This window comes from Triticum urartu, unplaced genomic scaffold, assembly GCF_056163025.1.
Source record: "Triticum urartu cultivar PI428250 unplaced genomic scaffold, HENAU_Tu73 scaffold2, whole genome shotgun sequence".
NCBI classification, from domain to species: Eukaryota; Viridiplantae; Streptophyta; class Magnoliopsida; order Poales; family Poaceae; genus Triticum; species Triticum urartu.
Window position 1 is genome coordinate 8,535,455 of NW_028260368.1, and position 23,496 is coordinate 8,558,950.

The 23,496-nt window shown below is 35.9% G+C and overlaps 6 non-coding genes across 6 annotated transcripts; 2 read left to right on the forward strand and 4 right to left on the reverse strand.

The window, feature by feature from the left end:
- Nucleotides 1-10,803: 10,803 nt before the first annotated feature.
- TRNAS-GCU (transfer RNA serine (anticodon GCU)) lies at nucleotides 10,804-10,891 on the reverse strand. Its single transcript has one exon. It is a non-coding gene; the product is annotated as a tRNA-Ser (tRNA).
- A 3,629-nt stretch (nucleotides 10,892-14,520) lies between these two features.
- On the reverse strand, nucleotides 14,521-14,608 carry TRNAS-UGA (transfer RNA serine (anticodon UGA)). Its single transcript has one exon. It is a non-coding gene; the product is annotated as a tRNA-Ser (tRNA).
- Nucleotides 14,609-15,432: 824 nt separating this feature from the next.
- On the forward strand, nucleotides 15,433-15,503 carry TRNAG-GCC (transfer RNA glycine (anticodon GCC)). Its single transcript has one exon. It is a non-coding gene; the product is annotated as a tRNA-Gly (tRNA).
- A 452-nt stretch (nucleotides 15,504-15,955) lies between these two features.
- Nucleotides 15,956-16,029, reverse strand: TRNAM-CAU (transfer RNA methionine (anticodon CAU)). The gene has a single exon. It is a non-coding gene; the product is annotated as a tRNA-Met (tRNA).
- Nucleotides 16,030-17,987: 1,958 nt separating this feature from the next.
- TRNAT-GGU (transfer RNA threonine (anticodon GGU)) lies at nucleotides 17,988-18,059 on the forward strand. Its single transcript has one exon. It is a non-coding gene; the product is annotated as a tRNA-Thr (tRNA).
- Nucleotides 18,060-21,679: 3,620 nt separating this feature from the next.
- TRNAC-GCA (transfer RNA cysteine (anticodon GCA)) lies at nucleotides 21,680-21,750 on the reverse strand. Its single transcript has one exon. It is a non-coding gene; the product is annotated as a tRNA-Cys (tRNA).
- Nucleotides 21,751-23,496: the final 1,746 nt, after the last annotated feature.

Sequence of the window (23,496 nt, forward strand, 5' to 3'; positions counted from 1 at the left end):
CCAAGTAAAAACCCCTAGTATATGAAAGAATGAAAAGGTGCTTTCGTTCTTGTGGAATAAGAAGCCCTCGTACCTTAATGAAAGGAAAATCGTAATTTTTCGTTAGGTATTTGACCAAATAGGATCGTCCAGTTCCTACAGAACCTATCACTAAAATACCCGATAGGGCTAAGCGGAACGAAAAGGGTTTTCCATGAGATGGTAAATGAAAACGATTAGTCCCACACGAGGTTTGGGAATAAGTGATTGTCTGATAATGAGCAAGGAATATACGTCTTTCTGCTAAAGAGGATCTATTAAACTCATAATTCATTAGATCCTTGTTATCAATGCCAACTAGGTATCATAAGTAAATGGATCCCGGTTGTTCAATCCTTTGATAACCAAGGTCATTCTTTGCTAAAGAGAAATGATCACTATGAGTCAGACTCAATAGAATTGGATCCATTCCAAATAGCGAGAATTAGGATTCTTGATCCCTCTCAATCTCTCTTTCAATTCGAGGATCCAGAGAGGTGTTTTCATAGTCATCTCCGAATATTTGCCATCTCGGAATATTTTCGATTTCATTTTTCTATGATATGTCTTTCTATATGAAAATTGGTTATTTACGATGTACGATGATCCCTGTTAAGCATCCATGGCTGAATGGTTAAAGCGCCCAACTCATAATTGGTAAATTTGCGGGTTCAATTCCTGCTGGATGCACACGAACGGGAACATTCCATAAGTCTATTGGAACTGGCTCTCTATCCATGGAATCTCATCCATCATCCTTACATAACGAATTGGTATGGTATATTCATACCATAACATAAGAACAATAAGAACTCGAATTCTTATCGATACTGGAACTCAGAGCATAGGAGGGAAAGTCGATTTATGGATGGAATCAAATACGCAGTATTTACAGAAAAAAGTCTTCGTTTATTGGGAAAGAATCAATATACTTTTAATGTCGAATCGGGATTCACTAAGACAGAAATAAAGCATTGGGTCGAACTCTTCTTTGGTGTTAAGGTGGTAGCTGTGAATAGCCATCGACTACCTGGAAAAGGTAGAAGAATAGGACCTATTCTGGGCCATACAATGCATTACAGACGTATGATCATTACCCTTCAACCGGGTTATTCTATTCCACTTCTAGATAGAGAAAAAAACTAAAGGAGAATACTTAATAATACGGCGAAACATTTATACAAAACACCTATCCCGAGCACACGCAAGGGAACCGTAGACAGGCAAGTGAAATCCAATCCACGAAATAATTTGATCCATGGACGGCACCGTTGTGGTAAAGGTCGTAATTCCAGAGGAATCATTACCGCAAGGCATAGAGGGGGAGGTCATAAGCGCCTATACCGTAAAATAGATTTTCGACGGAATCAAAAAGACATATCTGGTAGAATCGTAACCATAGAATACGACCCTAATCGAAATGCATACATTTGTCTCATACACTATGGGGATGGTGAGAAGAGATATATTTTACATCCCAGAGGGGCTATAATTGGAGATACTATTGTTTCTGGTACAAAAGTTCCTATATCAATGGGAAATGCCCTACCTTTGAGTGCGGTTTGAACTATTGATTTACGTAATTGGAAGTAACCAATTAGGTTTACGACGAAACCTAGAAATCGATCACTGATCCAATTTGACTACCTCTACGGGATAGACCTCAACAGAAAACTGTTGAGTAACGGCAGCAAGTGATTGAGTTCAGTAGTTCCTCATAGAAAATTATTGGCTCTAGAGATATGGTAATATGGAGAAGACAAAATTGTTTGAAGCACGCACAGAACCGGAAGCGCCCCTTGTTTCAAAGAGAGGAGGACGGGTTATTCACATTTAATTTGATGGTCAGAGGCAAATTGAAAGCTAAGCAGTGGTAATTAAGACCCCCGGGGGAAAATAGGGATGTCTCCTACGTTACCCATAATATGTGGAAGTATCGACGTAATTTCATAGAGTCATTCGATCTGAATGCTACATGAAGAACATAAGCCAGATGACGGAACGCAGAGACCTAGGATGTAGAAGATCATAACATGAGCGATTCGGCAGATTTGGATTCCTTTCCTATATATCCACTCATGTGGTACTTCATCATATGATTCATATAAGATCCATCTGTCTAGAGATCGTCATATACATCTAGAAAGCCGTATGCTTTGGAAGAAGCTTGTACAGTTTGGGAAGGGGTTTTTTGAGAGAAAAGAAGAATCTACTTCAACCGATATGCCCTTAGGCACGGCCATGCATAACATAGAAATCACACGTGGAAGGGGTGGGCAATTAGCTAGAGCAGCAGGTGCTGTAGCGAAACTCATTGCAAAAGAGGGTAAATCGGCCACTTTAAGATTACCATCTGGGGAGGTCCGTTTAGTATCCCAAAACTGCTTAGCAACAGTCGGACAAGTGGGTAATGTTGGGGTGAACCAAAAAAGTTTGGGTAGAGCCGGATCTAAGTGTTGGCTAGGTAAACGCCCCGTAGTAAGAGGGGTAGTTATGAACCCTGTGGACCACCCCCATGGGGGCGGTGAAGGGAAAGCTCCCATTGGTAGAAAAAAACCCACAACCCCTTGGGGTTATCCTGCGCTTGGAAGAAGAACTAGGAAAAGGAAAAAATATAGCGATAGTTTTATTCTTCGTCGCCGTAAGTAAATACGTAACTAGGAATATGGAAAATTGCATTTTTGGAATTTGCAATAATGCGATGGGCGAACGACGGGAATTGAACCCGCGCATGGTGGATTCACAATCCACTGCCTTGATCCACTTGGCTACATCCGCCCCTTATCCAGCTAAAGGATTTTTTTCTTTTTTCCATTGATCATTATTCTATTTATTCTGACCTCCGTACTTCGATCGAGATATTGGACATAGAATGCCACTCTTTAAAAAGGAAAAAAGGAGTAATCAGCTGTGACACGAAAAAAAACGAATCCTTTTGTAGCTCATCATTTATTGGCAAAGATAGAAAAGGTCAATATGAAGGAGGAGAAAGAAACAATAGTAACGTGGTCCCGGGCATCTAGCATTCTACCCACAATGGTTGGCCATACAATCGCGATTCATAATGGAAAGGAACATATACCTATTTACATAACAAATCCTATGGTAGGTCGCAAATTGGGGGAATTCGTGCCTACTCGGCATTTCACGAGTTATGAAAATGCAAGAAAGGATACTAAATCTCGTCGTTAACTGAATTCTGAATAGAAAGATTAAGAAGAAAAAAAGATTCAAAATAAAGACAGAAATACCCAATATCTTGCTAGAACAAGATATTGGGTATTTCTGTCTTCAAAAATTCTTATATGTTAGCAGAAAAACCTTATCCATTAATAGATGGAACTTCAACAGCAGCTAAGTCTAGAGGGAAGTTGTGAGCATTACGTTCGTGCATTACTTCCATACCAAGGTTAGCACGGTTGATGATATCAGCCCAAGTATTAATAACGCGACCTTGACTATCAACTACAGATTGGTTGAAATTGAAACCATTTAGGTTGAAAGCCATAGTACTAATACCTAAAGCAGTGAACCAGATTCCTACTACAGGCCAAGCAGCCAAGAAGAAGTGTAAAGAACGAGAGTTGTTGAAACTAGCATATTGGAAGATTAATCGGCCAAAATAACCATGAGCAGCCACAATATTATAAGTTTCTTCCTCTTGACCAAATTTGTAACCCTCATTAGCGGATTCATTTTCAGTAGTTTCCCTGATCAAACTAGAGGTTACCAAGGAACCATGCATAGCACTGAATAGGGAACCGCCGAATACACCAGCTACACCTAACATGTGGAATGGATGCATAAGGATGTTGTGCTCTGCCTGGAATACAATCATAAAGTTGAAAGTACCAGAGATTCCTAAAGGCATACCATCAGAAAAGCTTCCTTGACCAATAGGGTAAATCAAGAAAACAGCAGTAGCAGCTGCAACAGGAGCTGAATATGCAACAGCAATCCAAGGACGCATACCCAGACGGAAACTAAGTTCCCACTCACGACCCATATAACAAGCTACACCAAGTAAGAAGTGTAGAACAATTAGCTCATAAGGACCACCATTGTATAACCACTCATCAACAGATGCAGCTTCCCAAATTGGGTAAAAGTGCAATCCGATCGCCGCAGAAGTAGGGATAATAGCACCAGAGATAATATTGTTTCCATAAAGTAAAGAACCAGAAACAGGCTCACGAATACCATCAATATCTACTGGAGGGGCAGCGATGAAGGCGATAATAAATACAGAAGTTGCGGTCAATAAGGTAGGGATCATCAAAACACCGAACCATCCGATGTAAAGACGATTTTCAGTGCTAGTTATCCAGTTGCAGAAGCGACCCCACAGGCTTGTACTTTCGCGTCTCTCTAAAATTGCAGTCATGGTAAGATCTTGGTTTATTCAAATTGCAAGGACTCCCAAGCACACGTATTAACTAGAATATAGATAATAGAAGGCTTGTTATTTAACAGTATAACATAGACTATATACCAATGTCAACCAAGTCAGCCCAAAGATTAGCTATCCATATAACTAAATTAACCAAACCAATAATTTTGTATTTGTAAATGAAGTGAGTCAAAGTGAAAAACTTTGATGGGTCTTTTCTATATGGGTTGCCCGGGACTCGAACCCGGAACTAGTCGGATGGAGTAGATAATTCTTCCTTGTTACAATAGAGAAAAATCCCTCCCCAAATCGTGCTTGCATTTTTCATTGCACACGACTTTCCCTATGTAGAAATAGCCAATTTCTATTCCAAAGAGGAAGTTCTACTAATTTTTTTAATTAGTAAGTTGATTCACCTACTCTTTATTATAATAAAAAGAACATTTCAGAATGAAAAATAGAAAAGTTTTTTCTTGATCATTTATCAACCCTTTCCTGTTTCTTAATTTCGTCTAATGATTAATTAAGAGGGTTGACCAGGTCATTGATACGTATAATATCCAAATACCAAATACGCTCAGTGTGTGATCCACAGAAAGAAAAAAGAGTTGTTTTGGTGAACATCAAAGAAAAAACTTGCTCTTCTTCCATAAAAAATTCTTCTAAAAATGCCGAACCCAATCGTTGCATAAAAGTTCGTACCGTGCTTTTATGTTTACGAGCTAAAGTTCTAGCACATGAAAGTCGAAGTATATACTTTAGTCGATACAAAGTCCGTTTTTTCGAAGATCCACTATGATAATGAAAAAGATTTCTACATATCCGACCAAATCGATCAAGAATATCCCAATCTGATAAATCTGTCCAAATGGGTTTACTAATAGGATGCCCCGATCCAGTACAAAATTGAGCTTTTGATAAGTATCCTATGAGGAGAGTAGCGGGGACTATGGTATCGAATTTTTTCATTCGAGTATCTATTAGAAATGAATTCTCCAGCATTTGATTCCTTACTAACAAAGAACTTTTTTGTACACTTGAAAGGTACCCCATAAAATCGAAGCAAGAGTTTGCTAATTGGTTTATATGGATTCTTCGCGGCTGAGTCCAAAAACAGAAATAATATTGCCAGAAATTGATAAGGTAGCATTTCCATTTCTTCTTCAAAAAAAAAGTGCCTTTTGATGCAAGAATTGCCTTTCCTTGATATCGAACATAATGCATAAGAGGATCCATAAAGAACCATAGGGTTTTCCGAGAAAAACCAGGGTACATTATCCCAAAATGTTCCATCTTCCTAGAAAAGTGGATTCGTTCCAGAAAAGTTCCAGAAGATGCTAATGGTAAGCAAGAAGATTGTTTACGAAGAAACAACAAAAAAAATTCATATTCTGATACATAAGAGTTATATAGGAATTGAAATAGTCTTTTATTTTCTTTTTGAAAAAAAAAAATGGATTTCATTGAAGTAATAAAACTATTCCAATTCGAATAATAGTTGAGAAAGAATCGCAATAAATGCAAAGATGGAACATCTTGGATACGGTATTGAAGGAGTTGAACCAGGATTTCCAAATGGATAGGATAGGGTATTTCTATATGTGATAGATAATCCAAATGCAAAAATTTGTCTTCTAAAAAGGGAAATATTGAATGAATAGAGCGTAAATTCTGAAACTTTGGTATTTCTTTTTCTTTCAGACAAAAAAATTCCCGTAGCGAGAATGGGATTTCCACAACGATCGCAAACCCTTCAGATAGAATCTGAGAATAAAACTCAGAATAAAAATAATTTTTGTAATCCAATAATCGATCTTGGTTAGGATGATTAACCGAGTTATCCAAAAAATTCTGCTGATACATTCGAATAATTAAACGTTTCACAAGTAGTGAACTAAATTTCTTGTTATTACAACTAACAACTATTTCCACAGGTTCAGAACCATTTAATCCATAATGGTGGGCAAATGCATAAATATATTCCTGAAAGAGAAGTGGGTAGACAAAGTATTGTTGACGAGATTTATGTTTTTCTGAATACCCTTCGAATTTTTCCATTTGTATTTCTACTTGAATCAGAGAGAAGAAGCATTTCTCGGTTTATCGAATGATGATACATAGTGCAATATGGTCAGAACAGGGTGTTGCATTTTTAATACAAACCCTGGAAAGAAAGGGAGTCTAATCCACAGATCTTTTTCTGCTCCTTTTCTACCCAATTAGTTTATGTTTGTTCTAATTAAAAAAAAAGAACAGAACAAGTTTTTTATTTTTGCAGGCCAATCGCTCTTTTGACTTTGGAATACAGCCTCTTTATCAATATACTGCTTCTTTTACACATTCAATCCATAACATCCCTTATTCAATCCATAATCAAGAATAATTAGGATTTCTAAAAAAAAAAAGAAAAAATAAAGGGTCCACTCATAGGAAAACCCAACCTTTCCCCGCATCCGGCACTAATCTATTTTTAACGTCTAATTAGAGCGGGGAATCATTCCAATTAGGAAGTTCAGCTCGTTGCTTTTTATTTTACCAGAATTGGAGCCAGGCTCTATCCATTTATTCATTAGACCCAGAAAATCGTAATTTTGGATTCCATTCAAAAAAGATTGATTTTATTACGACATGCTATTTTTTCCATTCATTACCTTTGAGGATCAGTCGTGGTCTTCTAGACTCTACCAAGAGTCTGGACGAATTTGTTGTTTCATCCAAATGTGTAAAAGATCATAGTCGCACTTAAAAGCCGAGTACTCTACCATTGAGTTAGCAACCCAGATAAAAAAAGGATCTTAGATACGATCGAAATCCAAAAATCAATGGAATTACACCGCGCGCTTCTGTCAAAACATTGAACTAGCAAGACATCAAAAGATTTTTTTTATCGACCATGAAAAACACTCAAATGCCAAAACGAACAGGTCCGGTGAAATTCCACTAAAGTAAAGTTAAAAAAAGAGCGACCCTAATCACGATGGCCAAATTCTCCTTATTTTTAGCGATTTTTATTAACAAAAAATATATATTATAAAAAATATATATTATATTGTATGAGAATACATGCAAGAGGAACACCCTTATCATTTGAGCGAAGTGTAGGCGGAAAAATTGAATATGGAGTGAGGATAAAGAGACCCATCTATCTACAAATTCTATTTGTTCAATAGACCTTTGTCAATGGAAATACAATGGTAAGAAAACAAATTAGATAGAAAAAGTAAATAAAATAGGGGCTTATGTTGGATTGGCACGATATAATATAAATCCAAATAGGATTAAAAAAGAGGTAAATTGTGTCTAAATAATTAGACAACTAGGAATACTAATAATCTTCTCCTATCCTATTTTTTGATTCATTTAGTTCTTCAATTAACTCAAAGTTCTTTCTTTTTCTTTAAAGAATTCTGCCTTCCTTAAAATATCATAAACAGTTCTTGTTGGTTGAGCACCCTTTTCAAGGAAATAGAGAATAGCTGGAACATTTAAACAAGTTTGATTCTTTATCGGATCATAAAAACCTACTTTTTGAAGATCTCTTCCTTCTCTTCGAGATCGAACATCAATTGCAACGATTCGATAGACAGCTTATTGGGATAGATGTAGATAAACAACGCCCCCCCCTAGAAACGTATATGAGGTTTTCTCCTCATACGGCTCGAGAAAATGATTCGAATTTCTGTCGATAATAATAGAAATTAGACTATGACGTGCATTAATTTCCTTACAGAAAAAACAAATTTCATTTATACTCATGACTCAAGTGGGCTAATTTTGCCTGACAAACTTCGAAGGCAAAATCCTTCCAAAATTTTTGAGTCGTCTTTAAACTCTTTTCTTTGTCTCATTTCGAACGAATTGACTTTTATTCCTTATTCTAATCCAACTCTGTTGTTGAGACAATTGAAAATTGTGTTTACTTGTTCTGGAATCCTTTATCTTTGATTTGTGAAATCCTTGGGTTTAGACATTACTTCGGGAATTCCTATTTTTTTCTTTCAAAAGAGTAGCAACATACCCTTTTTTCTTATTTCCTTCGATAAAGCATTTATCTCTTCTATAGAAATCTAATAAGAGGGATTGATTCTGATATACTTTTATTGGACTTTCTTCTTATTTTAACCTTTCGATTTATTTCTATATTAAGGATAGACTGACAAAGTTGGCCTAATTTATTAGTTTTCACTAACCCTAGATTCTTTCCCTTGATAAAAAAAATTCTGTCCTCTCGAGCTCCATCGTGTACTATGTTACTTAAACCCAGCGCAAATTTGGTTCGGAACGAATAGAACAGGCTATGTCGAGCCAAGAGCATTTTCATTACTATGGAAAATGATGGATAGCAAAATCCACAATCGATCATGTCCTTCAAGTCGCACGTTGCTTTCTACCACATCGTTTTAAACGAAGTTTTACCATAACAAACATTCCTCTTTTCATTGCAAAGTGGTATAGAGAATTGATCCAATATGGATGGAATCATGAATAGTCATTGGTTTAGTTTTTTTATACTAATTAAAACTTGCTATCTATGGAGCAATATGGATAAAAGAAAGTAAGTATTTATCCGGGAAGCCTCCGCCAAGATCCAATTTATTTAAACCCATATTAAAATTCTATCATATGAATGAAACATAGTTTGAAAAAGACGACTAAACAAGTTTGCTTAAAACTTATTTATTCTTAAATTTCCACCCTCAACGGATGGCTCGAGATGATCAATCTTGAAGTGAGAAAAGAAGGATTGACTCTTCCTCAATAAATAAACTATCAACCTCCAAAAAAGTTTAATTAATTTAATTACTAGAATTAGAATTCTAGTAGTAATATATTTTTTCAGTACCAAAAACAATTAACTATAATAACTAAATAAACTATTCCAATGAAAAGATTGAAAGTTTTTGGTAGTTATAGAATTCTCGTACTTCTTCAACTCGAATACCAAAAGGAAGAAAAAAATATGACTAAGTGATTTTATAGTAGAGGCATATCCTGAATGTGCTTGATAGATCCCATTTTTTCATGAAAATAAAGATAGTCAATTTGACTGGACTTAAGACTTTATTATGTTTTCTGAGAAAGAATAAGATATCATTATTCTCTTTAATAAACTTTTGTCTCGTACGGAATACTATATGATTTCACCGTTTGTTTCATCAGAAACAATCTGGGACGGAAGGATTCGAACCTCCGAGTAACGGGACCAAAACCCGCTGCCTTACCACTTGGCCACGCCCCATTTCGGGTTTTATGCGACACTAATAAACACTAGTATGTTTATTTGTTATTCGTCAATACCATTTCAATTACATAAAAAAGGAGGGATATTCTCTTGCTAGTATTCTACACATGCGGATAATATAGAATCAAAAAAATGCATTGATCATTACATGGAATTCTATTAAGATATTATATGAAAGTCGAATTTATTCCACTCTCATTTGAGAGTGCGAATACAAGGAGGTATTTTGTGTTTGGGAAAGTCCGAAGAAAAAAGATTTTGAATCTGCCTTTTCCTTCTTTCCCTTAAAAAAATAACTCAAGAAAAATCCAATTATTTACTCTACAAGAATGAAATGCTTGTTATGCCTAATATACTTAGTTTAACCTGTATCTGTTTTAATTCTGTTCTTTATCCTACTAGTTTTTTCTTTGCCAAATTACCCGAAGCTTATGCTATTTTCAATCCAATCGTGGATATTATGCCTGTTATACCTCTATTCTTTTTTCTATTAGCCTTTGTTTGGCAAGCTGCTGTAAGTTTTCGATGAAATCTTTAGTACTCTGTATGCCAAATTGAATGATGTGTTCATTCCAAAAAAATTTTAAAATGGGTAAAAGCCGAGAAGTTTTATATTTTTATATTATGAACCTTCGATTCTAAAATTTAAATTCTTCTACATTGAATGGGTAGCTACAGCAATAAATTTGGATCAGCCTTTCTACTCCCCTGCACCTAGGTTGAGCAGGTACCTAAAGGTACCTACACAATACCTAACCACCTAACCCTATTTTTGCTATTGATAAGAGTGCTTATTATAAAAGAATTCTTGCAATTTTTTTCAAGAATTCTTTTTTGCATTTTTAGGTATAAAAAAAAACCATCCTAGTGGATCCGTGTGGTAAGGAAAAACTGGTAATCTATTCCTTAAAAAAAAATCTTGGAGATTATGTAATGCTTACTCTCAAACTTTTTGTTTATACAGTAGTGATATTCTTTGTTTCACTCTTTATCTTTGGATTCTTATCTAATGACCCAGGACGGAATCCTGGACGCGAGGAGTAAAAATTCAGTTTTTTTTTTTCTTATTGGATTTGTTTCGTACATTTATCTATGAGAAAATCCGGGGGTCAGAATTCTTTCCAATTCGAAAGTCCCAAATGATCCAAGGGAGCGGAAAGAGAGGGATTCGAACCCTCGGTACAAAAAAATTGTACAACGGATTAGCAATCCGCCGCTTTAGTCCACTCAGCCATCTCTCCACGTTCCAAAGCGAAAGGTTTCCGTGATATGATATAGGCAAGAAATAAGAAATAACGGTTGCAAAAAACCCCTTTTTTTTCTTTCAAAAGTCTATAAAAATTATATTGCCAATTCCATTTTAATTATATTCTTTTTTCTTAATGTTAATAAAAAAAGAAGAAAATTCTTGTTTTTTCTTTCTAAAAATCGATATTGGCCGAGAGACAATCAAATAGATTTTCTCTTTAGCGGGCATTTCCATATAGGACTTGTTATAATTATAATAAAACAAGCAGGTTATATAAAAAAAACGCTTTTTTTGTCGATTATTTATCAAGAAAGCAAAAAGGGTTCTTATCAAATCCACCATAAAATTGGAAAGAAGCATAAAGTAAGTAGACCTGACTCCTTTAATGATGCCTCTATCCGCTATTCTGATATATAAATTCGATGTAGATGAAATTGTATAAGCGAATTTTTTTTATTTCCTTAGACTTAGACCGCGCAAGACAAGAATTTTTCGCTATTTACGATTTCATATTCTTGTTACTAGATGTTCTATAGGAATAAGAAGAAATCGCAACTCCTTTGCGCTACACATAAAATTGGATTTCGAAGGTCCATTTTTTTTTTTCAGAATCCTCTATTATTTTAGTTCTTCCACCCATGCAATAGAGAGGGAATGGGAAAAGAAGGGTTACTTTTATTTGCATTTTTCCCTTAAAAGATAGACTTTGAAATAGGAGTCTTGGAATAATGCTGAATTCAAAGGTTTATTTCTTTCTATAGTATAAGAAAAACAATTTATTTCTATTTCTATAGTATAAGAAAAACAAATAAATAGTATAAGAAAAACAAATCGAATCAAATTCATGGATTTACCACGACCTCGGTTGTGACTGTGACTCCATAGATAAAAATGGGAAATTTCTCTCTCTTCGAGACCATTGAAAAAGGGCATTGAACGAGAAAGAAATCGTCCACAGATAATAAAACTATCATATGCCTTGGAAAGTGATATGAGGTGCTCGGAAATGGTTGAAGTAATTGAATAGGAGGATCACTATGACTATAGCCCTTGGTAGAATTCCTAAAGAAGAAAATGATCTATTTGATACTATGGATGACTGGTTACGAAGGGACCGTTTCGTTTTTGTAGGATGGTCTGGCCTATTGCTCTTTCCTTGTGCTTATTTCGCTTTAGGGGGTTGGTTTACAGGGACAACTTTTGTAACTTCTTGGTATACCCATGGATTGGCTAGTTCCTATTTGGAAGGTTGTAATTTCTTAACCGCAGCAGTTTCTACCCCTGCCAATAGTTTAGCACACTCTTTGTTGCTACTATGGGGGCCCGAAGCACAAGGAGATTTTACTCGTTGGTGTCAATTAGGCGGTCTATGGACTTTTGTAGCTCTCCACGGGGCTTTTGCACTAATAGGTTTCATGTTACGCCAATTTGAACTTGCTCGGTCTGTTCAATTGCGGCCTTATAATGCAATCTCATTCTCTGGTCCAATTGCTGTTTTTGTTTCTGTATTCCTTATTTATCCACTGGGGCAATCTGGTTGGTTCTTTGCGCCGAGTTTTGGCGTAGCAGCGATATTTCGATTCATCCTTTTCTTCCAAGGATTTCATAATTGGACGTTGAACCCATTTCATATGATGGGAGTTGCCGGAGTATTAGGTGCGGCTCTGCTATGCGCTATTCATGGAGCGACCGTAGAAAACACTCTATTTGAGGACGGTGATGGTGCAAATACCTTCCGTGCTTTTAACCCAACTCAAGCTGAAGAAACTTATTCAATGGTCACTGCTAACCGCTTTTGGTCCCAAATCTTTGGTGTTGCTTTTTCCAATAAACGTTGGTTACATTTCTTTATGCTATTTGTACCCGTCACCGGTTTATGGATGAGTGCTATTGGCGTAGTTGGCTTGGCTCTGAACTTACGTGCCTATGACTTTGTTTCCCAGGAAATCCGTGCAGCGGAAGATCCTGAATTTGAGACTTTCTACACCAAAAATATTCTTTTAAACGAGGGTATTCGTGCGTGGATGGCAGCTCAGGATCAGCCTCATGAAAATCTTATATTCCCTGAGGAGGTTCTACCACGTGGAAACGCTCTTTAATGGAACTTTCGTTTTAGCTGGTCGTGACCAAGAAACCACCGGCTTTGCTTGGTGGGCTGGGAATGCCAGACTTATCAATTTGTCCGGTAAACTGCTTGGAGCTCATGTAGCTCATGCCGGATTAATCGTATTCTGGGCCGGAGCAATGAACCTATTTGAAGTGGCCCATTTCGTACCAGAAAAGCCCATGTATGAACAAGGGTTGATTTTACTTCCACACTTAGCTACTCTAGGTTGGGGAGTAGGGCCAGGGGGGGAAGTTCTAGATACTTTTCCGTACTTTGTATCTGGCGTACTTCACCTAATTTCCTCCGCAGTCTTAGGCTTCGGTGGCATTTATCACGCGCTTCTGGGACCCGAGACTCTTGAGGAATCTTTTCCATTCTTTGGTTATGTCTGGAAAGATAGAAATAAAATGACTACAATTTTGGGTATTCACTTAATTTTGTTAGGTCTAGGTGCTTTTCTTCTAGTACTCAAGGCTCTTTATTTTGGCGGTGTATATGATACCTGGGCCCCTGGGGGGGGAGATGTAAGAAAAATTACCAATTTGACCCTTAGTCCCAGTGTTATATTTGGTTATTTACTAAAATCTCCTTTTGGTGGAGAAGGGTGGATTGTTAGTGTAGATGATTTAGAAGATATAATTGGTGGGCATGTATGGTTGGGTTTTATTTGTGTATTTGGCGGAATTTGGCATATTTTAACCAAACCCTTCGCATGGGCTCGCCGTGCATTTGTATGGTCTGGAGAAGCTTACTTGTCTTATAGTTTAGCTGCTTTATCTGTCTTTGGTTTTATCGCTTGTTGTTTTGTATGGTTCAATAATACAGCTTATCCGAGTGAGTTTTATGGACCCACCGGGCCAGAAGCTTCTCAAGCTCAAGCATTTACTTTTCTAGTTAGAGACCAGCGTCTTGGAGCTAATGTGGGATCCGCTCAAGGACCCACAGGTTTAGGTAAATATCTAATGCGTTCCCCAACTGGGGAGGTTATCTTTGGAGGGGAAACTATGCGTTTTTGGGACCTTCGTGCTCCATGGTTAGAACCTCTAAGGGGCCCCAACGGTTTGGACTTGAGTAGGTTGAAAAAAGACATACAACCTTGGCAAGAACGACGCTCAGCAGAATATATGACCCACGCTCCTTTAGGCTCTTTAAATTCCGTGGGTGGCGTAGCTACCGAGATCAATGCAGTTAATTATGTCTCTCCTAGAAGTTGGTTATCAACTTCTCATTTTGTTCTAGGATTCTTCTTTTTTGTGGGCCATTTATGGCATGCAGGAAGAGCCCGAGCTGCTGCAGCAGGTTTTGAAAAGGGAATCGATCGTGATTTGGAACCTGTTCTTTACATGAACCCTCTTAACTAAGATTTTCTTATTTATACCTGTTCTACTTTTTTTCTGTTCTGGCTCGGTTATTCCATCTAGCCGAGCCATTCATTCCTTTTTATGAAAGAAAGATAAGGGACAGAAAAAAAAAATAAATAAAAATGAAAGAAACAAACGTATTCAATAAGCAAAAGGAGAGAGAGGGATTCGAACCCTCGATAGTTCCTAGAACTATACCGGTTTTCAAGACCGGAGCTATCAACCACTCAGCCATCTCTCCACAGCCTAATCCTTATTTTACTCCTACAAATAGAACATAGCCATATAAAAAATAAAAAGATTTATTAGCCTCTAGAAAGATATCAGATACAAGTTCCTTTTCGATATATCTCTGTATACTGTATACACGGATACAGGATCCGCTATACCCGCTTGTGAAATAAAGAGTAAATAATCTCTTCTCACCCCCATATCCAAATAAAAAAGCGGTTTAAGTAATAAATTTGAATTAAAGAGAAGAATCAATGGATTCATGATTAAACCCCTCCTACTTCTTGTATTTTTTTACAATTTTGGTTTAAGTGAGGGATCAAATATGTAGTCAACTTTATTTGATGGTAGCTTGGAGGATTAGAAATATGACTATTGCTTTCCAATTAGCTGTTTTTGCATTAATTGCGACTTCCTCAGTCTTAGTAATTAGTGTACCCCTTGTATTTGCTTCTCCTGATGGTTGGTCAAATAATAAAAATGTTGTATTTTCCGGTACATCATTATGGATTGGACTAGTCTTTCTCGTAGCTATTCTGAATTCTCTCATTTCTTAAATGAAATTTGGTTAATATTTATTAACCCCATAAAAAAGAAATAATAAAGGCCATTTCTTCTAAAAAATTAGAATAGTGAGACGTATTAAAACGCAATTTGCGTTCCGAATTGCTAGCTCTTCTCTTTCAGTATTATGAAATTCCATTCCCATTAGAATATTCATTGACAGATAATAAAAAAAGGAAAACTCTAATATAATAGAAAATGAAATGAAACGGTCGACCCAGACATAGAAGGTCGACCCAGGCGGATATACGCTATAAAATATATACCGTAGCGAGCGTAGTTCAATGGTAAAATATCTCCTTGCCAAGGAGAAGATACGGGTTCGATTCCCGCCGCTCGCCCGCTTAATTTATCAAAGTACTATGATAAAAAGTTTAGTCTAGTTAACTGTTTAACTACTTATATTAAATTAAGTATTAATTAGGTGTTAGTCTAGTGCCGTATCCCTTACTATCTTACCCTTCCTTTGCATCCCACTCAAAAAAAGAGGGCGCTCCAGAGGCAGAAATAGAACTCGCCAACAGAGCTCCAAAAATTGGGTATTAACTGAGACAAACAACGGGCAAACTTTTTTTAAAGGGAAGGGAGAGGTAGACTGTCCCTTTCGTTTCATTTTTATTTTCTGCAGGGTAGGGAGAGGCCTTGCGCCTTCTTTTTTTGAAGGCAAGTGACTTCGCAAACTGCTCAATTTTGCCCTCTAGGGCCGGGAACTAATGAATAAAAAAGGGTTGGATACGCCCCTCTACCATACATATCTAGAGAAATAGAATAGTCCTTTTATACAGACTGCTAAGTGCGGAGACGGGAATCGAACCCGTGACCTCAAGGTTATGAGCCTCGTGAGCTACCAAACTGCTCTACTCCGCTCTGGAGTACCAGAAACTGGTGGACAAAAAAGGCTTGAATACAAGCCTCTAACATGTCTAGACAAATAGAATACTCCTTTTATACAGAATGGAGCGGGTAGCGGGAATCGAACCCGCATCGTTAGCTTGGAAGGCTAGGGGTTATAGTCGACGTTGGTTGATTATTTTTAACGTCTCTAATTCAAAACCGAACATGAAATTTTGATTTCATTCGGCTCCTTTATGGATATTCTCACCACTTAACATCTATGTCAGCTTTTCTATTTGAATGGAACCAAAGCTCTCCGCTTTCTAGATGATCCTTATAGAGTAGGAGATAGAAATTCTATCTAAATTCATCTAATCTACTTACTTCGTTCCCTAATTTCATTCAAGAGATCCTGAGGAAAAGAATTGGGTTTCCACCGAGCTGAAACAATATGCGGATGGTTCTAGTAAACCAAAACTATCGTTTTTTAGCTATTTGGCTTCCTTATTCCTTATTTTAAGAAGATTTAGTTACGATTGGAAATCAACTTTTTTGTATCTTCATCCATAGATCCTTTACTCATATTTTCAAAATTGGAATACTTAATCCAATGCAAAATTATGCTTCGCGACTCTGTACTCATAATCCTATTTTTATTTTGGATGCAATTTAAATTAGTCTTTGGATACAAATCGCCAGAATGTATATTCTTCCTCAATATGCTATTGAGAGGAAAAGGATTTAATCCTTTATAAGAACTAAAGTTTTCATCGGAATATAAAAATAAAAAACTTAAGGATGCCTTAAGTATATCATTTCAAATTCAGTTATTAATAGAACGAATCACACTTTTACCACTAAACTATACCCGCTACATTGTAGATTATGGTATAAATGGTACCCTTTGTCAAGGATAGCCATTTGACAAGAAGGCTAATTCCCCCTTATTGAATCAGATGGAGAAGGTTCATGACACTGAGCCGTTGGTACTTCTACTTCGATCGCTCGCCTTTACTTTAGGATTTAGATAGCCCCTCTGGTCTGTAAAAAAAATCTTTTCTTACCATGCTAATAGCGCCTGAACCAAATGTATTTATTTTGATTAGGATCCTATTCTACGGTTACGACTACAATAATAATTATTTACTTTGCAAGGACGTAAGTGTGTCAGACTGCTAAATTGTTTTATTATTCCTACAATATAAACTAGGGGATATAGGGGGTAACACTGTCCCTATAAATTCCTTTTTTCCTTTTCTTTTTTGTCCAGAATTGAACAAAAAAGAAATTATGGAAGATGTTTTCTTCCCCCATTAAGTCCGAGCCATAGAGTAAGAGTGAGATGAGTTTTCCAAATTCATCATAGACTTTCCCTATGGCTTGATAGAAGTAAGCAGCAAAGAGTCGTAACTTAAAGAAAAAAACGGACAGGGCCGACAGATTTACCTGATGTAAAGAAGATCCTAAAAGTCTCTGATTAGTCGACTCTCTCCATTTAACACTTTCCTCTCTCTCCTTTTTTCCACTGACTCAATTCTAGTTTATTAGATTCTTGTTTAAAAGAATGCAAAAAGTTCAATAGAACTAAGAACACATAAAAAATAGCATAGAGGATCAAGGCCATTACCAAAAGTTCCTCCCAAGGATCCTATATCCTATTGGGTATCTGTTCCCCGCCTTTTCCCGCTAGGATCGGAAATCTTATATTTTCCATATCCATATACCGTTGAATCCTTGGGGTTCCAGAATCCGCCTATTTTACTAGTCTTCGGAAACGGAAAACCCTGAACCAAGAAGAGTTGGATATGTTATGTAGGGTATGTTTTTTTTTATTAATTTTATTTTGAGCTCTCAAGATATCGATATATACATATACAATCTCTACATAATGTCTCTCTCTCTATCTCTATATATTATATATATAATATGTACATTATGCAGTAGACCCATAATGGGAAATCCAAGTGGCTAATTTTTGAATTAAATAAAAAGCCCTTTTAACTCAGTGGTAGAGTAATGCCATGGTAAGGCATAAGTCATCGGTTCAAATCCGATAAAGGGCTTTTTAAATTAGTGGTAGAGTAATCTCGTGCTAAGACGTAAGTCGTTGGTTCGAATCTGATAGAGTACTTTTCTACTAAATTGATTCACTTTTTTTCTTTGTTTTTGAAACTTTCTCTATATTTTTAGAGAATTTTATGACTTAGTGCGGGATGGATGCATTTTTGGTATGAACACTAAATGAAGCACGGAGAATTAATCTATAACGATCAACTAAAAAAAATCCTAGATGAAAACATAACAGAAAAGTTGGAAAAACTCTTTGCTTTGGATCTATTTATACTTTTCGAGTATATTGACAATTCCAAAAAACTGCTCATACTATGATTATAGTATAATCACGAGCGGTTGTATATGGCCCTATCGTCTAGTGATGCCCCTATCGTCTAGTGGTTCAGGACATCTCTCTTTCAAGGAGGCAGCGGGGATTCGACTTCCCCTGGGGGTAGGGAGTATTATGAAAGGAGGTTAATCATAGATTAGCAAAAACCCTAGAATAAATTCTTCCTGGGTCGATGCCCGAGTGGTTAATGGGGACGGACTGTAAATTCGTTGACAATGTCTACGCTGGTTCAAATCCAGCTCGGCCCAAACCAAAAATCTAGGGCTTCGTGAGTATGAACTAAATCCTTTTGTTTTTCTTCCATAAAATAAAATGTCTGATCTATAGAAATAAAAGATAAAGAAAAAAGGGAAATTTTTTTTTCTAATCCATATCTCTCTCATTCCTTTCTTACAAACAAAAGAGTTTTTCTTATTGAAGGCTGGATTATTATCCATTTTTAGTGATAAAAAATCACGACATACTAGTTATGTCACTCTCACTATACCCACGTATAATATAATATGTGGGTATGTAGTATATGATTCGTCTATTTCTTAGAGTACGAAAGACGAATCGAATCTTCTTATGGTTCTATTTAAGAATGGGTATGCCATACACCCCGCGGGGATTGTAGTTCAATTGGTCAGAGCACCGCCCTGTCAAGGCGGAAGCTGCGGGTTCGAGCCCCGTCAGTCCCGAACTAGGGTTCAATGAATGGAGAAATTGATATTTCCTTTTTCCATGAAAAAAAGGGGCAGGGAGCAAGATCAAATACCCACAGGGCACCCTTACTTCACTTTTTTATTTTGCATCTCTCATTAAAGAGGGAGGGAGGGCATATAGGAATTTTTTTTTCACTACTCCCAATCGATAAAGAAAGACACACATACGATATGTGGATTAGTAGAATTTAGGATATTATATTACTCTATCTTTCTTTATGATGATACCATCCTCATCTTAATTTCCTATTCCACTCTTATGGAATAGAGTACCGGTATTTTACCGGAATCCATACATAAATCGTATTCCCTTTTTATTTCAGACCTCTTTTCCCCATCTCACTTCTACTGCTTATTTGGATGTCTATGTGACCCATAGAAAGTGAAAGTTGGTCATATAATACATACATAATTGTATGTATAACTATAAGAAAAAGGAAGGGAAATTGTATAAGATTAAGAAAGTATAAGATTAAGAAAGCTCGTGGGTTAGAGATATAGAAAAGAAAAAGTAGAAAAGGATTAAAAAAGAGGGAATTCCTAATCCAATCAAAAAACCCATTTTGGTCTTAGTGTGGATAGAGGATCTTCCTATGTTATACTATATAACTCTCATCCGTGAAATATAACTCTCATCCATGAATTGATTTGATAGATCCGATATTCATAATATTGAATTGATTCAGTATTATCAGAATGCAAGCCCTACCCTTGAATTTACAAGATACCCCTTTTTCCTCTCCATGGGATTACATCCCGAGTTATTGTGAAAATAAAAAATAAAGAGGTTATGGAAGTCAATATTCTCGCATTTATTGCTACTGCACTGTTCATTCTAGTTCCTACTTCTTTTTTACTTATTATTTATGTAAAAACAGTCAGCCAAAATAATTAATTGGAATTCCAATTAATCATTGAAGAAATTAAAAAGGGATTAAATAAAAAAAATCCAAGTCTTAAATGAAAGGATCTGGTTGGAATCTTAAAGTGTGGTAGAAAGAACTACATATAGTTTTTTCTACGACACTTTAGATTCTTTCTATTATATTATCTTTGAATCTACATAGAATAGATTAGTAGATTGAAATAGTTAAGTAGTCTAATTCAATTTCTTTTTTCATTGCATCCACTTAATTTCAATCAGGTCAAAATAAAAAAATCTAAGACAATTCTTGACCAAAGAATCCATGGAAGGAAAGAAAAATAATATGAAGAATAGACTATAGTAAAAAGTAAAAGGAAATGGAAAATGTGTGATATGCCGTGAATAGTTCCGTGGAAGAAAGTCTAATTTTCTTATGTATAGAACTTTTTTTAACCATTCGTCATTTCTAGTAGAAATTCTGAATTGGTATAATGGCTCTTTCTTACATTACAACTTACAATACAAGAGTTTCTTACAGGAGTGAAACAAAACTAAAGAAAAAGATTAAAGAATAACGTTTGACAAAATGATTAATGCAAAATGATCCATTAAAGAAAAGAATTGATACAACAATTTGATTACTTAATCAATTAGTAGTATCCCTAGAGTCCACTCCTTCCCCATACTACTAGTGAAAGAGAAAATGTAAAGACTACCATTAAAGCAGCCCAAGCGAGACTTACTATATCCATCTAAATTATGTCTCCTATTTCTATGAAGGGATTATTCTACTATTGATCAATAATCATAGTGGAATCAAGGGTACAGAGTCAAAAAGGGATTCCGCCCTAAGGCCATGGATCAATCAGTTCAAGGAATTTACTCCTAACAAATTCTTATAGGAATTCTGGTAGAATTAGAGAGCATTAAAAATACGAGATACTATAGCCCTTTTTTCCTTAAAAAAGAAAGAGTACGGGAATGATGTCCTGAATAGAAGAAGCGGGAATAGGAAGATTTTTTATTCCTTTTGTTACTCTTTTTTTTTTTTTTAAGCAAAGGACGCCCGAATATACCATAAAATTATCGATAGATAAATATTTATTGGATACCTACCTTACCTAATGTTTATTTTTGACCTAAACCCTGCAGCCTTGCTTTGTATCATTCTATGAAAGAATGAAGAGATTTTATCCATAATACAACTCCTAAATTGATTTTTGATCGACCTATTTAATCTGATTCTCGTTAGAATTAAGTAGTCCTTACTTTAGTGTATGTAGGTAACATAAGATGTACGATAAAAAAATGTATAATAATTAGTAAGTCTTGATATTCTTTCGTGGAGTCCCTTCTTGAATCTTAGATTGAAAAAAAAAAAGAATGCCCCTTAGGGACCTTTCTTTGGATACCAAGATTTCTGACATCTTATCCTCGTATTTTAAAATTATCAAATCGAATCTCAATTAAGAACCAATTCAAATTCATATAATAAAAGAATAAGGAAACACTACCTCACCCCTATTGATAACCATTTTGGCCACTACCGTCAAAACAAACCCTAACCCTAGTTTGAGGATAGAACTATGGTATGGTTTCTCTAAACCCAGTATCGGCAGGCCCAGTTACTCTCTTGCCCGAACTTATGCGAAGTAAAAATTTATCGAATTCGATCAGCACTATAAAAAAAACCTAAGTATTTTATTGATCAGGCGGCACCCAGATTTGAACTGGGGATAAAGGATTTGCAGTCCCCTGCCTTACCGCTTGGCCATGCCGCCAAAAAATCCGATCAAAAATCTAGAAAACAGCAAGTATTCATCCACGTTTTCTTACGAAAAGCCCCTTTTATTTTGAATATAATTCTACTTACTTTTTTCCAATCTTTTTCAAAAAATCTATTCCTGCTTTTTTTGATCCAGTTTCTATTATTCTCCTCGATAGATTCTATCTTAAAACATACATTGTTAACACAATAAAACTTCCCATTTCTTTCTATTGAGATGAAAAAGAAGAAAAAGTGGATTTCTATTCACAGGCTGCAAAATTCAGAATAAATTGGAACCGTTAACTAGAATTCTCTTTTTTTTATTGCAGTAGTGAACTACTCTTAAATCGGTATTATCTCCCCCCCCTTCAATGGCATAATAAAATATTATGGCTTTATGCTTAATCCGTGTATAGGTAAACTTTAGGTCCGAACAGCATTATTATCCAAAGATCCCCTTTATGTACATATCTCTATGGGGAATCATGCTTTAATTTTTCAAAGTATTAAATTAAATATCTTGAATAAAAAAAGGAAATTTGCTCTGATATAGAGTATAACCTGACTATCTTGGCGTACCCAAGTGAAATTACGATAAAAGAAAAGCATGGATATGGGGAGAGGTGGATAACTAGATTGGCATGTACTTAAAAAAGGGACTTACTTTATTTTAGAATTCCACAATGAAATACTGAATTTTCTAGCAATTATACTACTCCGATCCGAAATAAAAAAGAACCCTCAAATTATTTTGAGAAATTAAAGTAAGCACGCTATTCTAAATCGAAGTAAAGTCAAACTTTCTAGTATATTATATTACGGCTTTATTACATTCATAGAAAGGAGATAAAATGAGAAATCTTTGCCATCCAATCTGATTAGAATATCATAACATAAAGTATAAGTGGCAGAATTTTTTTTGTAGGAATGTTTTATCAATTCATTTTCATTTCATTTGTACCCCTGGCAAACTCGAACTTTCGTCCAAATGGTCTCTATTCATATGTATGAAATACATATATGAAATACGTATGTGGAGTTCCCTAGAATTTCATGTGATTCAGTAAACAGAATATAGATTCCATGATTGCTAGATCGATCCATAGGGATTGATGAAGAGTGAGCTGATAATGGAATTTTTCTTTGATAAACAGGAAACTTAAGATTAAGATGCTCCGGAATGGAAACGAGGGAATGTCCACAATACCCGGATTTAGTCAGATCCAATTCGAGGGATTTTGTAGGTTCATTAATCAAGCCTTGGCAGAAGAACTTGACAAGTTTCCAACAATTAAAGATCCAGATCACGAAATTGCATTTCAATTATTTGCGAAAGGATATCAACTGCTAGAACCCTCGATAAAAGAAAGAGATGCTGTGTATGAATCACTCACCTATTCTTCCGAATTATATGTATCTGCGAGATTAATTTTTGGTTTCGATGTGCAAAAGCAAACCATTTCTATCGGAAACATTCCTATAATGAATTCCTTAGGAACCTTTATTATAAATGGAATATACCGAATTGTGATCAATCAAATATTGCTAAGTCCTGGTATTTACTACCGCTCGGAATTAGATCATAAGGGAATTTCTATCTACACTGGCACTATAATATCAGATTGGGGGGGGAGATCGGAATTAGCAATTGATAAAAAAGAAAGGATATGGGCTCGCGTGAGTAGAAAACAAAAGATATCTATTCTAGTTCTATCATCAGCTATGGGTTCGAATCTAAGAGAAATTCTGGATAATGTTT